Below are 12,609 nucleotides of genomic sequence, written 5' to 3' on the forward strand. Positions count from 1 at the left end.
GGGATATGGGCCAAATGCGAACAGGTGGGACAAGTGTAGATGGGGCATGTTGGTCGGTGTGGGCAGGTGGGACTAGTGTAGATGGGGCATGTTGGTCGGTGTGGGCAGGTGGGACTAGTGTAGATGGGGCATGTTGGTCGGTGTGGGCAGGTGGGACTAGTGTAGATGGGGCATGTTGGTCGGTGTGGGCAGGTGGGACTAGTGTAGATGGGGCATGTTGGTCGGTGTGGGCGAGTTGGGCCGAAGGGCCTGTTTCCACGCCGTGTGACTCTGTGACTCCATGAGGTGGAAGCCTTGTGGCCAGAAGGCGGCCATCTTGCCTCGTGGTCTAAGGAGCGCAAATGGAGAGGAACCAGCGCTGAGGCCCAGGGCTGCGTTAATGACGGGAGAGACAATTACCGGGCGGCACGGTGGTGCAGCAGGTAGAACCGCTGTCTCTCAGCGCCAGAGACACAGCTTCCATCCTGACCACAGGCAGATGTAAAGTGCTGGAGTAACTCAGCGGGTCAGGCAGCATCTGTGGAGAATATGGATAGGTGACGTTTCGGGTCGAGACAAAAGGTTCAGAACAAATCAGAGCCGGCACTGATGACTAAGGGAAGGTGGAGCCCACAATGGTCCATTTCATAAGTGATAGGAGCAGAAAGAGGCCATTCGGCCCATGAAGTCTACTCTGCCATTCAATCATGGCTGACCTATCTCTCCCTCCTAACCCCATTCTCCTGCCTTCTCCCCATAACCCCCGACACCCGCACTAATCAACAATCTATCTATCTTTGCTTTATAAATACCCACTGACTTGTGGCCTCCACAGCCGTCTGTGGCAATGGATCCCACAGATTCACCACCCTCTGACTAAAGAAATTCCTCCTCATCTCCACTGTGCTCCTCACGGCGCCAGAGACCCGGGTTCCATCCTGACCACGGGTGCTGTCTGTACGGAGTTTGCACGTTCTCCCCGTGACCTGCGTGGGTTTTCTCCGGGTGCTCCGGTTTCCTCCCACACTCCAAAGACGTGCAGGTTTTGTGGGTCAGTTGGACGTGTTCGTCTACCTCCCTGTCCGTCCGTGTCCAGGTTTGTAATTCCAGCGGCGGCCAGTAGATGGAGGCGGCGAGCAAGGACCATGGTCTGGAGGTTGAAGGCGGTCAAGGTTTGGCCAAGTGTAGACTGGGCGCCCATTGTACCCAACACTCACGCTCGGTCCGCCGCGGCCCACTGGACCTCCCTATCACTGGCCGTTTCACCTCCCACTCCCACACTGACCCTCCTGTCCTGGGCCTTCTGCAGTTGTACAGGGCCCTAGTGAGACCGCACCTGGAGTACTGTGTGCAGTTTTGGTCTCCAAATTTGAGGAAGGATATTCTTGCTATTGAGGGCGTGCAGCGTAGGTTTACTAGGTTAATTCCCGGAATGGCGGGACTGTCGTATGTTGAAAGACTGGAGCGGACTAGGCTTGTATACACTGGAATTTAGAAGGATGAGAGGAGATCTTATCGAAACGTGTAAGATTATTAAGGGGTTGGACACGTTAGAGGCAGAAAACATGTTCCCAATGTTGGGGCAGTCCAGAACCAGGGGTCACAGTTTAAGAATAAGGGGTCGGCCATTTAGAACAGAGATGAGGAAGAACTTTTTCAGTCAGAGAGTTGTGAATCTGTGGAATTCTCTGCCTCAGAAGGCAATGGAGGCCAATTCTCTGAATGCATTCAAGAGAGAGCTAGATAGAGCTCTTAAGGATAGCGGAGTCAGGGGGTATGGGGAGAAGGCAGGAACGGGGTACTGATTGAGAATGATCAGCCATGATCACATTGAATGGCGGTGCTGGCTCGAAGGGCCGAATGGCCCCCTCCTGCACCTATTGTCTATTGTCCTCCACTGTCAGAGTGAGTGAGTGAGACCCAGCACAAACTGGAGGAACAGCACCTCATATTCCACTTGGGCAGCTCACACCCCCAGTGGTATGAACACTGACTTCTCTAATTTTGAATAACTTCTACTTACCTCCTCTGGCAGCTCGGTCCACACACCCACCACCCTTTGTCAAGGTTGTCAAGGTTGGTGTAGCACATTTAAAAACAACCCACGTTGACCAAAGTGCTGTACATCAGTTCAGGTACTAAGAAACGAACACACAATGGCACACAAACATAACAGCACATACATAAACACTTCACAGAGCGCCTCAAACGCTAGGGAGTAGATGACATAGGTTTTGAGCCTGGACTTAAAGGAGTGGATGGAGGGGGCAGTTCTGATGGGGAGAGGGATGCTGTTCCACAGTCTCGGACCTGCAAATGCACACTTTTGTATGAAAAAGTTACCCCTCAGGTTCCTATTAAATCTTTCCCCCTCACCTTAATTAAACCCATGTCCTCTGGTCCTCGATTCCCCTACTCTGGGCAAGAGACTCTGTGCGTCTACCCAAACTTCACTGCAATGACTAGAATTAAAGGATGTCCTTTAGGAAGGAGATGAGGAGGAATTTCTTTAGTCAGAGGGTGGTGAATCTGTGGATTCAAGTCAGCCACAAGTCAGTGGGTATTTTTAAGGCAGAGATAGATAGATTCTTGATTAGTGCGGGTGTCAGGGGTTATGGGGAGAAGGCAGGAGAATGGGGTTAGGAGGGAGAGATAGATCAGCCATGATTGAATGGCGGAGTAGACTTGATGGGCCGAATGGCCCTATTTCTGCTCCTATCCCTTATGAATTTATGAAGTCAGCGAAAAATGATAAAAAAATCTATGTGCTGGTGAGGAATAGTCAAAGCTGAGATTGTGTGAGGAATGCCAAAGACTTTCACTCTGTGACCTGTCCCCAACGGCAGAAACACATGCAGCTCGGTCCAAAAACTACATTTTGTGTCACTTATCATATATTCCTATCTTGCTTTTGGTCTCAAACATATTAATAAAATAATTATGTTAATCCATAGGTAAGGAGACATCAAATAATTAGTTCTGACTGAGTCAGATTTTAGTTTAGTTTGGTTTAGAGACACAGCATGGGAACAGGCCCTTCGGCCCACCTTGTCCATACTGGGCCAGTCCCATTCACCTGCATTTGGCCCAAATCCCTCCAAAACCTTTGCATGATCATCACACATAAACAGGACACAAGGTGATGCAGGAACTCAACGGAAACCGTGGATGGACAGGTGACGTTTTGGGTTTCAGTCTGAAGAAGGTTCCCATCTGAAACGTCACCTATCCATGTTCTCCACAGATGCTGCCTGACCCGCTGAGTAACTCCAGCACTCTGTGAAACGTCACCTATCCATGTTCTCCACAGATGCTGCCTGACCCGCTGAGTTACTCCAGCACTCTGTCCTTTTAACCTGCCATGAGGGTTTGGTGCATTGCGGGCTCTTCTTTAAACTCAGATTACTCGGTTCAGTACAATAATAATAATTACTATGTCTAACAATAATGATTATAATAATTATAACAATCCCAGATATGCCTTCAGGTTGGTGAGGTGATTGTTGGCGGGTCTGTTGGCAATGGTTCCTACTTTCTGGTGAACTGTGTGTGTGTTGTGTGAGTCCGTGTGGTGTGATAGTTCATGGAGGGAACTTCACAACTAGCTCTGCAATTCCAGCTCAATCCACACTTATTCTAGGTTCCAGTCTGAAGAAGGGTCTCGACCTGAAACGTCACCCGTTCCTTCTCTCCAGAGATGCTGCCTGACCCGCTGAGTTACTCCAGCACTCTGTGAAACGTTACCTATCCATGTTCTCCACAGATGCTGCCTGACCCGCTGAGTTACTCCAGCACTCTGTGAAACGTCACCTATCCATGTTCTCCACAGATGCTGCCTGACCCGCTGAGTTACTCTGGTATTTTGTGTCTATCTTTGATTTAAACCAGCGTCTGTCTGCACATCGCACTTATTCCAGGTTCTGCAGGTTTTAGGGACACAGTGTGGAAATAGTCCCAGCAGCCCTGTAACGGCCCGATCATAATCATGTGCAGTCTTTCTACTGACTGGTTAGCACGTAACGAAAAGGCTTTTCACTGTACCTCGGTACACGCGACAATAAACTAAACTGTAAACCGAGTCCACACCGACCATCGATCGCCTGCTCACACTGGTTCCGTGTTCTCCCACTTTCCCATCCACTCCCTGCACACCGACCGGGGGGCAATTTACCGAGGGACAATTACCCCACAAACCTGCACGTCTTTGGAGTGTGGGGGGAAACCGGAGCACCCGGAGAAAACCCACGCAGGTCACGGGGAGAACGTGCAAACTCCGTACGGACAGCACCCGTGGTCAGGATGGAACCCGGGTCTCTGGCGCCGTGAGGCAGCAGCTCTACCCGCTGCACCACCACGTCGTTGTGTGGAGAGTCGGGTAAGCGGGCAATTGTGCCGAGATTCCAGCGACCGTGGGAACACGGCAGCTACACCTCCCTGGTAAACAGCAGGTGGACAAGCAGCCTGTGAGACGTGAACACACCCTGTGTGTGGGTGGCTGTGTGCACAGCCTGGGACAACAGATAATACCTCGACCCACCCCTCTCTTCCAGCTTTCTCCCCCCCCCTCCCCGACTCCATCATCAGTCTGAAGAACCGTCCCCACCCAACATCCTGAGCAAAACACAAAGTGCTGGAAAAACCCACGGGGTCAGGCAGCAGCTGTGGGCAGAATAGAAGGACGCCCCTGTGGAAGGGAGACGAGGAGGAATATCTTTAGCCAGAGGGCGGTGAATCTGTGGAATTCATTGCCACAGACGGCAGTGGAGGCCAAGTCAGTGGGTACTGCCTCCACAGATGCTGCCCGACTCGCTGACTTCCTGCAGCACTTAGGGGCGGCACGGTGGTGCAGCGGGTAGAGCTGCTGCCTCACGGCGCCAGAGACCCGGGTTCCATCCTGACTACGGGTGCTGCCTGTACGGAGTTTGTACGTTCTCCCCGGGACCTGCGTGGGTTTTCTCCGGGTGCTCCGGTTTCCTCCCACACTCCAAAGATGAACAGGTTTGTAGGTTAATTGGCTTCGGTAAAATAGTAAATTGTCCCCAGTGTGTGTAGGATATTGTTAGTGTGCGGGGATCGCTGGTCGGCACGGACTCGGTGGGCCGAAGGGCCTGTTTCTGAGCTGTATCTCTAAACTAAACAAATTGTGCCGAAGATCGACACAAAATGCTGGAGTAACTCGTGAGGTCATAACGTCATAAGGAATCGGAGCGGAATTAGGCCATTCGGCCCTTCTAGTCTACTCCACCATTCAATCATGGCTGATCAATCTCTCCCTCCTAACCCCATTCTCCTGCCTTCTCCCCATAACCTCTGACACCCGCACTGATCAAGAATCTATCTATCTCTGCCTTAAAGATATCCACTGACTTGTGGCCTCCACAGCCGTCTGTAGCAAAGAACTCAGTGGGTCAGGCAGCATCTGTGGAGAACATGGATAGGTGACGTTTCACAGAGTGCTGGAGTAACTCAGCGGGTCAGGCAGCATCTGTGGAGAAGAAAGAGGTGATGTTTCGGGGCGAGACTGAGAGTCAGACTGAGAGTCAGACTGAGAGTCAGGGGAGAGGGAAACGAGAGATACAGACGGTGATGTGGAGAGAAATGAAACAAACGAATGAAAGATGTGCAAAAAATGTGACGATGATCAAGGAGTCAAGTGATGCATTTGTGCAGTGATTTCGTGCAGTGATTTTGTGCTGTTTCCTCTCAGCTCTTCACAATTCTTGGGCAATATTGGCAATTAAAGTGATTTCTTTGAACTCATGCCTTTTGCCAGGGGGCAGAGTATTCATTCTGGAACATTCTGGAATTTCCTGTTCCCGGCCTGAATTAAATGTTTTTTAAAGTAAATGAACTTACCGTGAAGAAGAAACATCTTTGAGTGTCACCACAGTGTGTGATGTTTGCAATGTGTAAGTTGTTGAGGAAATGCAGAACTGAAGCAAAACTGAGCCAAGGTTCCTTCGAAGACAGACACAAATACTTGTACAGTTGTACAGGGCCCTAGTGAGACCGCACCTGGAGTACTGTGTGCAGTTGTACAGGGCCCTAGTGAGACCGCACCTGGAGTACTGTGTGCAGTTTTGGTCTCCAAATTTGAGGAAGGATATTCTTGCTATTGAGGGAGTGCAGCGTAGGTTTACTAGATTAATTCCCGGAATGGCGGGACTGTCATATGTTGAAAGACTGGAGCGACTAGGCTTGTATACACTGGAATTTAGAAGGATGAGAGGAGATCTTATCGAAACGTATAAGATTATTAAGGGGTTAGACACGTTAGAGGCAGGAAACATGTTCCCAATGTTGGGGGAGTCCAGAACCAGGGGCCACAGTTTAAGAATAAGGGGTAGGCCATTTAGAACTGAGATGAGGAAAAACTTTTTCAGTCAGAGAGTTGTGAATCTGTGGAATTCTCTGCCTCAGAAGGCAGTGGAGGCCAATTCTCTGAATGCATTCAAGAGAGAGCTAGATAGAGCTGTTAAGGATAGCGGAGTCAGGGGGGTATGGGGAGAAGGCAGGAACGGGGTACTGATTGTGGATGATCAGCCATGATCACATTGAATGGCGGCCCATCGAGCCAGCACCGCCATTCAATATGATCATGGCTGATCATCCACAATCAGTACCCCGTTCCTGCTTTCTCCTCATATCCCTTGATTCCGTTAGCCCTAAGAGCTAAATCTAGCTCTCTCTTGAAAGCATCCAGTGAATCGGCCTCCACTGCCCTCTGTGGCAGAGAATTCCACAGATTCACAACTCTCTGGGTGAAAAGGCTTTTCCTCATCTCAGTCCTAAATGGCTGACCCCTTATTCTTAAACTGTGACCCCTGGTTCTGGACTCCCCCAACATCGGGAACATGTTTCCTGCCTCTAACGTGTCCAATCCCGTAAGAATTGTATATGTTTCTCTAAGATGTCGGAGATGGTCCATGTTGTTGCCTGTTGCTAACTTTAATGAAAGTTGTAGTTCTGGTTTTGTTCAGTGTCACGTGTACCGAGGTACAGTGAAAAGCTTTTGTTGCGCGCTAACCAGTCAGTGGAAAGACAATACATGATTACAATCGAGCCGTTTACAGTGGACAGATACAGGATAAAGGGAATAACGATTATGGGCAAGATAAAGTCCGATTGAAGATAGTCCGAGGGTCTCCAATGAGGTAGACAGCAGCCAGAGGTCAGGATGGAACTTGGGGTCTCTGGCGCTGTGAGACAGTGTCTCTGTCCGCCCCTAAGTGCTGCCAGGCTACAGCTTCACCCCTCAGCCATCGTGCTGTTAAACACTACAACCTCAAATACACTCTGAACTACAATGGACCATTATTGTTATTGTTATTATTGTTCACTGTGTATCATGTCTACATATTGTGTTGTGCTGCTGTAAGTAAGATTGCCTTTGTTCTGTCCGGGACATCTGACAATGACGCACTCTGACTCTTGCCTCTTGAAGGCGTACTGTAACCCAGCATGAGGCTGATCTGTGTGGGGGTTTGGAACCTCGTGCCCTGCCAGGGCCGTCTGTGTTTAGAACCTCTCTCCCTCTGTACACACACGGATCTCGACGGTGATGAATTGAAGTCAATTGAACTGGAGATTGCTTCGCTGTCTGGCGGTCTTGTTATTAATAGAGACGGTGACCTTTGTTGATTTAATTCATTAAACTTTGACTGGGTTATTCATCAGGATTACATGTTGCAGCTTCAGTTTTCTGCTCTCTGCATTTCCGCTCTGAACATGGAACGCGGTTTGTGATTTAACGTCTCATTTCCCAGGTGTGTGTACACTGCGCTAATTGGAGCAAAGGGTCCATATTTATTTTATTTCCCTCACGCTGACAATTAGCATGAAATTAAATGCAAAAATCAGAATGCTGCTGCATCTGATCCAACCGGATAGTTCAGAGAATTTGGGCTTTTGTTCCCCTGGTTTTGATTTATTTTGCATTTGTAGACAAACTGGTTAACGATGAAAGAACGGGTCGACTGGGCTTGTATTCGCTGGAATTTAGCAGGATGACAATAGACAATAGGTGCAGGAGGAGGCCATTCTGCCCTTCGAGCCTGTACGCACCGCCATTCAATGTGATCACAGCTGATTATTCTCAATCAGTACCCCGTTCCTGCCTTCTCCCCATACCCCCTGACTTCGCTATCCTTAAGAGCTCTATCCAGCTCTCTCTTGAATGCATTCAGAGAATTGGCCTCCACTGCCTTCTGAGGCGGAGAATTCCACAGATTCACAACTCTCTGACTGAAAAAGGTTTTTCCTCATCTCCGTTCTAAATGGCCGACCCCTTATTCTAAAACTGTGGCCCCTTGTTCTGGACTCCCCCAACATGAGAGGGGATCTTATAGAAACATATAACATTCTTAAAGGATTGGACAGGTTAGATGCAGGAAAAATGTTCCCCATGTTGGGGGAGTCCAGAACCAGGGGCCACAGTTTAAGAATAAGGGGTCGGCCATTTAGGACCAAGATGAGGAAAAACCTTTTTCACCCAGAGAGTTGTGAATCTGTGGAATTCTCTGCCACAGAAGGCAGTGGAGGCCGATTCACTGGATGTTTTCAAGAGAGAGTTAGATTTAGCTCTTAGGGCTAACGGAATCAAGGGATATGGGGAGAAAGCAGGAACGGGGTACTGATTGTGGATGATCAGCCGTGATCATATTGAATGGTGGTGCTGGCTCGAGGGGCTGAATGGCCTCCTCCTGCACTTATTGTCTGTGTTTCTATGTTTCTCGTGGAGGCAGTGGCCTCTGTTTATCCGGCAAAACAGATAATCTAGAAGGTCTGTGGAACTAAGGGTGCCGGGATATTGGTGGGGGCCTGTGTGTATTTGGGCATGGTAGTCACGTAGATGTGACATTTTCAAACGAAATAAACAGAGAGAAACGCATGGGTTTAAAATGTATTAACACATCTTGGCTAATGCTGCAATCAGGAGAAGCAGAGATCTAACTGGTTTGAAGATATCATTCAAGACTCTGAAGTTGTGATTGCCTTTAATTCCCAGTTAGTACTTTGGGTCAGGCAGGTAGAACTGAATAAAGGTGGACCTGTTTAGCCTGGGTGGTTTATGCTGAGCTCAGCAAGTTTACTGGAAATATTACATTTACTAGATTAGTGATGCTTTTATTCCCCCAAACCAAATCCCATTCACAAGCGATTTCTCAGAACGTCGATTATCCGTCAAAAGAATTACCGTGAATAACTTGGGAGATTTATTCACGCAGGCAGGAGGTCAGCTTATAGTCAACGAGTGACACAGCGTGGACACAGGCCCTTCGGCCCAACTCACCCACACCGGCCAACATGCCCCATCTACACTAGTCCCACCTGCCCACACCGACCAACATGCCCCATCTACACTAGTCCCACCTGCCCACACCGACCAACATGCCCCATCTACACTAGTCCCACCTGCCCACACCGACCAACATGCCCCATCTACACTAGTCCCACCTGCCCACACCGGCCAACATGCCCCATCTACACTAGTCCCACCTGCCCACACCGACCAACATGCCCCATCTACACTAGTCCCACCTGCCCACACCGACCAACATGCCCCATCTACACTAGTCCCACCTGCCCACACCGACCAACATGCCCCACCTACACTAGTCCCACCCGGCCACACCGACCAACATGCCCCATCTACACTAGTCCCACCTGCCCACACCGACCAACATGCCCCATCTACACTAGTCCCACCTGCCCGCGTTTGGCCCATATGCCTCCAAACCCGTCCTATCCATGTACCTGTCTAACTGTTTCTTTAACGTTGTGATAGTCCCAGCCTCAACTACATACACCCACCATCCTCTGCAGGTAAAAGTTACCCCTCAGATTCCTATGAAATCTGTCCACCTTCACTTTAAACCTATGTCCTCTAGTCCTCGATTCCCCTACTCTGGGCAAGAGACTCTGTGAATCTACCCGATCTATTCTTCTCATGATTTTGTACACCTCTACAAGATCTCCCCTCATCCTCCTGCGCTCCAAGGAATAGAGACCCAGCCTGCTCAACCTCTCCCTGTAGCTCACACCCTCTAGTCCTGGCAACATCCTCGTAAATCTTCTCTGTACACTTTCCAGCTTGACAACATCTTTCCTATTAAACGGTGCCCAGAAGTGAACACAATATTCTAAATGCGGCCTCACCAACGTCTTATACATCTGCAACCTGACCTCCCAACTGTGGTGCTGTGTCCCCCCTCTCTGTCTCTCTCCCACAGCTGAGCCACACAATCTCCATCACTCTTCTTTCTCTCAGTTATGGGCACTCCGCATTTCATAAGTTCTAGGAGCAGAATTAGGCCGTTCGGCCCATCAAGTCTACTCCACCATTCAATCATCTATCTCTCCCTCCTAACCCCATTCTCCTGCCTTCTCCCCATAACCCCTGACACCCGCACTAATCAACAATCTATCAATCTCCACCTTCAAAATACCCACTGACTTGTGGCCTCCACAGCCGTCTGTGGCAAAGAATCCCACAGATTCACCACCCTCTGACTAAAGAAATTCCTCCTCATCTCCTTCCTAAAGGGGCAGCACGGTTGGCGCAGCGGTAGAGTTGCTGCCTTACAGCGAATGCAGCGCCGGAGACTCAGGTTCGATCCTGACTACGGGCGCCGTCTGTACGGAGTTTGTATGTTCTCCCCGTGACCTGCGTGGGTTTTCTCTGAGATCTTCAGTTTCCTCCCACACTCTAAAGACGTACAGGTTTGTAGGTTAATTGGCTTGGTAAATGTAAAAATTGTCCCTAGTGTGTGTAGGATAGTGTTAGTGTGTGGGGATCGCTGGGCGGCGTGGACCCGGTGGGCCGAAGGGCCTGTTTCTGCGCTGTACCTCTAAAACAAAAATCTAATTCTAAATCTAAAGGAACGTCGTCTAATTAATATGCTGTGCCCTCTGGTCCTAGACTCTCCCGTGAGTGGGAACATCGTCTCCACATCCACTCTATCCAAGCCTTCTATTTGGGTTGCCCCTACTCTGGGCAAGAGACTCTGTTTAGATTAGTTTAGAGATACAGCGCGGAAACAGGCCCTTCGGCCCACCGAGTCCACTCCGCCCAGCGATCCCCGCACACTAACACTATCCTACGCACACTAGGGACAATTTTTACATTTGCCCAGCCAATTAACCTACAAACCTGCATGTCTTTGGAGTGTGGGAGGAAACCGAAGATCTCGGAGAAAACCCACGCAGGTCACGGGGAGAACGTACAAACTCCGTACAGACGGCGCCCGTAGTCGGGATGGAACCCGGGTCTCCGGCGCTGCATTCGCTGTAAGGCAGCAACTCTACCGCTGCGCCACCTCTGTGCGTCTACCCGATCTATTCCTCTCCTCTAACACTATCCTACACACACTAGGGACAATTTACGCCTTGTGTACGCCTTTTGTTGTGCTGAATAAAATAGGATTTGCGGTTGATGGTCGGTATGGAGCCAGTGGGCCGAAGGGCCTGTTTCTGTGCTATTTGTCTCTGTGACCATTGCGGCCTGTCTGTCATGTCCGATACCTTCCTCATGAGAACCAAAGTCAACATGCAAATAATTTGGCATGGTGTTTTGGGCATTTTAGTGTGGCGGTGGCGCAGCGGGTAGAGCTGCTGCCTCACGGCGCCGGAGACCCGGGTTCGATCCTGACTACAGGTGCTGTCTGTACGGAGTTTGCACGTTCTCCCCGTGACCTGCGTGGGTTTTCTCCGGGCGCTCCGGTTTCCTCCCGCACTCCGAAGACGTGGAGGTCTGAAGGTTAATTGGCTTTGGTATGAATGTAAATTGTCCCTAGTGTGTGTAGGATAGTGTTAGTGTGCGGGGATTGCTGGTCGGCGCGGACTCGGTGGGCCGAAGGGCCTGTTTCCGTGCTGTATCTCTAAAGTAAATTCTGGATATCCTTTGAAGAGGGCACCAGCAGATGAATGAACAATTCCTCTCTTGGCATGGAGTCCACATTCCACAACGTTAGCCTGTTGTGTACAATCTCAGTCTTTGACCCTCCTGATGGACAGGCCTGGCTGAGTTTAATTTAGTTCAGTGTATTGTCTTGTCTAATTGCTTGGCCTTTGGATTAATCTGTGCAAACTGTTCAAACTCTTGAACCAGAGTTAATAATTAAAGTTGCAGACCCATAAAGTTTAATCTAGTTTAGAGAAAGGGCACGGAAACAGGCCCTTCGGCCCATTCTTTCATGCTGTCCCAAAATTCAGTTTAGTCGAAGCATCTCCCACCCTATTAGTTTAGTTTAGTTCAGAGATACAGCGCGGAAACAGGCCCTTCGGCCCACCGTGTCCGTACCGACCAGCGATCCCCGCACACTAACACTATCCTACACACACTGGGGACAATTTACATTTATACCAAAGCCAATTAACCTACAAACCCGCACGTCTTTGGAGAGTGGGAGGAAACCGGAGCACCCGGAGAAAACCCACGCAGGTCATGGGGAGAACGTACAAACTCCGTACAGACAGCGCCCGTGGTCAGGATGGAACCCGGGTCACTGGCGCCGTGAGGCAGCAGCTCTATCGCATTTCCTTCAATGCTCGAGTTCTCTCTGGAGATGATCGGCGATGTTTACACCCACAACACACATTCCCTCTCCCCCTGCCCCACTTACCTGGGCC

At 49.9% G+C, this 12,609-nt stretch overlaps 1 protein-coding gene across 1 annotated transcript in view; it reads right to left on the reverse strand.

Annotated features, from left to right (window-relative positions):
• LOC144604774 (endosome/lysosome-associated apoptosis and autophagy regulator family member 2-like) overlaps positions 1 to 12,609 on the reverse strand; it is a 174,972-nt gene that overhangs the window by 22,298 nt on the left and 140,065 nt on the right. The window lies entirely within an intron of this gene.

This window comes from Rhinoraja longicauda, chromosome 23 (genome assembly GCF_053455715.1).
Source record: "Rhinoraja longicauda isolate Sanriku21f chromosome 23, sRhiLon1.1, whole genome shotgun sequence".
In the NCBI taxonomy this organism is placed as follows: domain Eukaryota; kingdom Metazoa; phylum Chordata; class Chondrichthyes; order Rajiformes; family Arhynchobatidae; genus Rhinoraja; species Rhinoraja longicauda.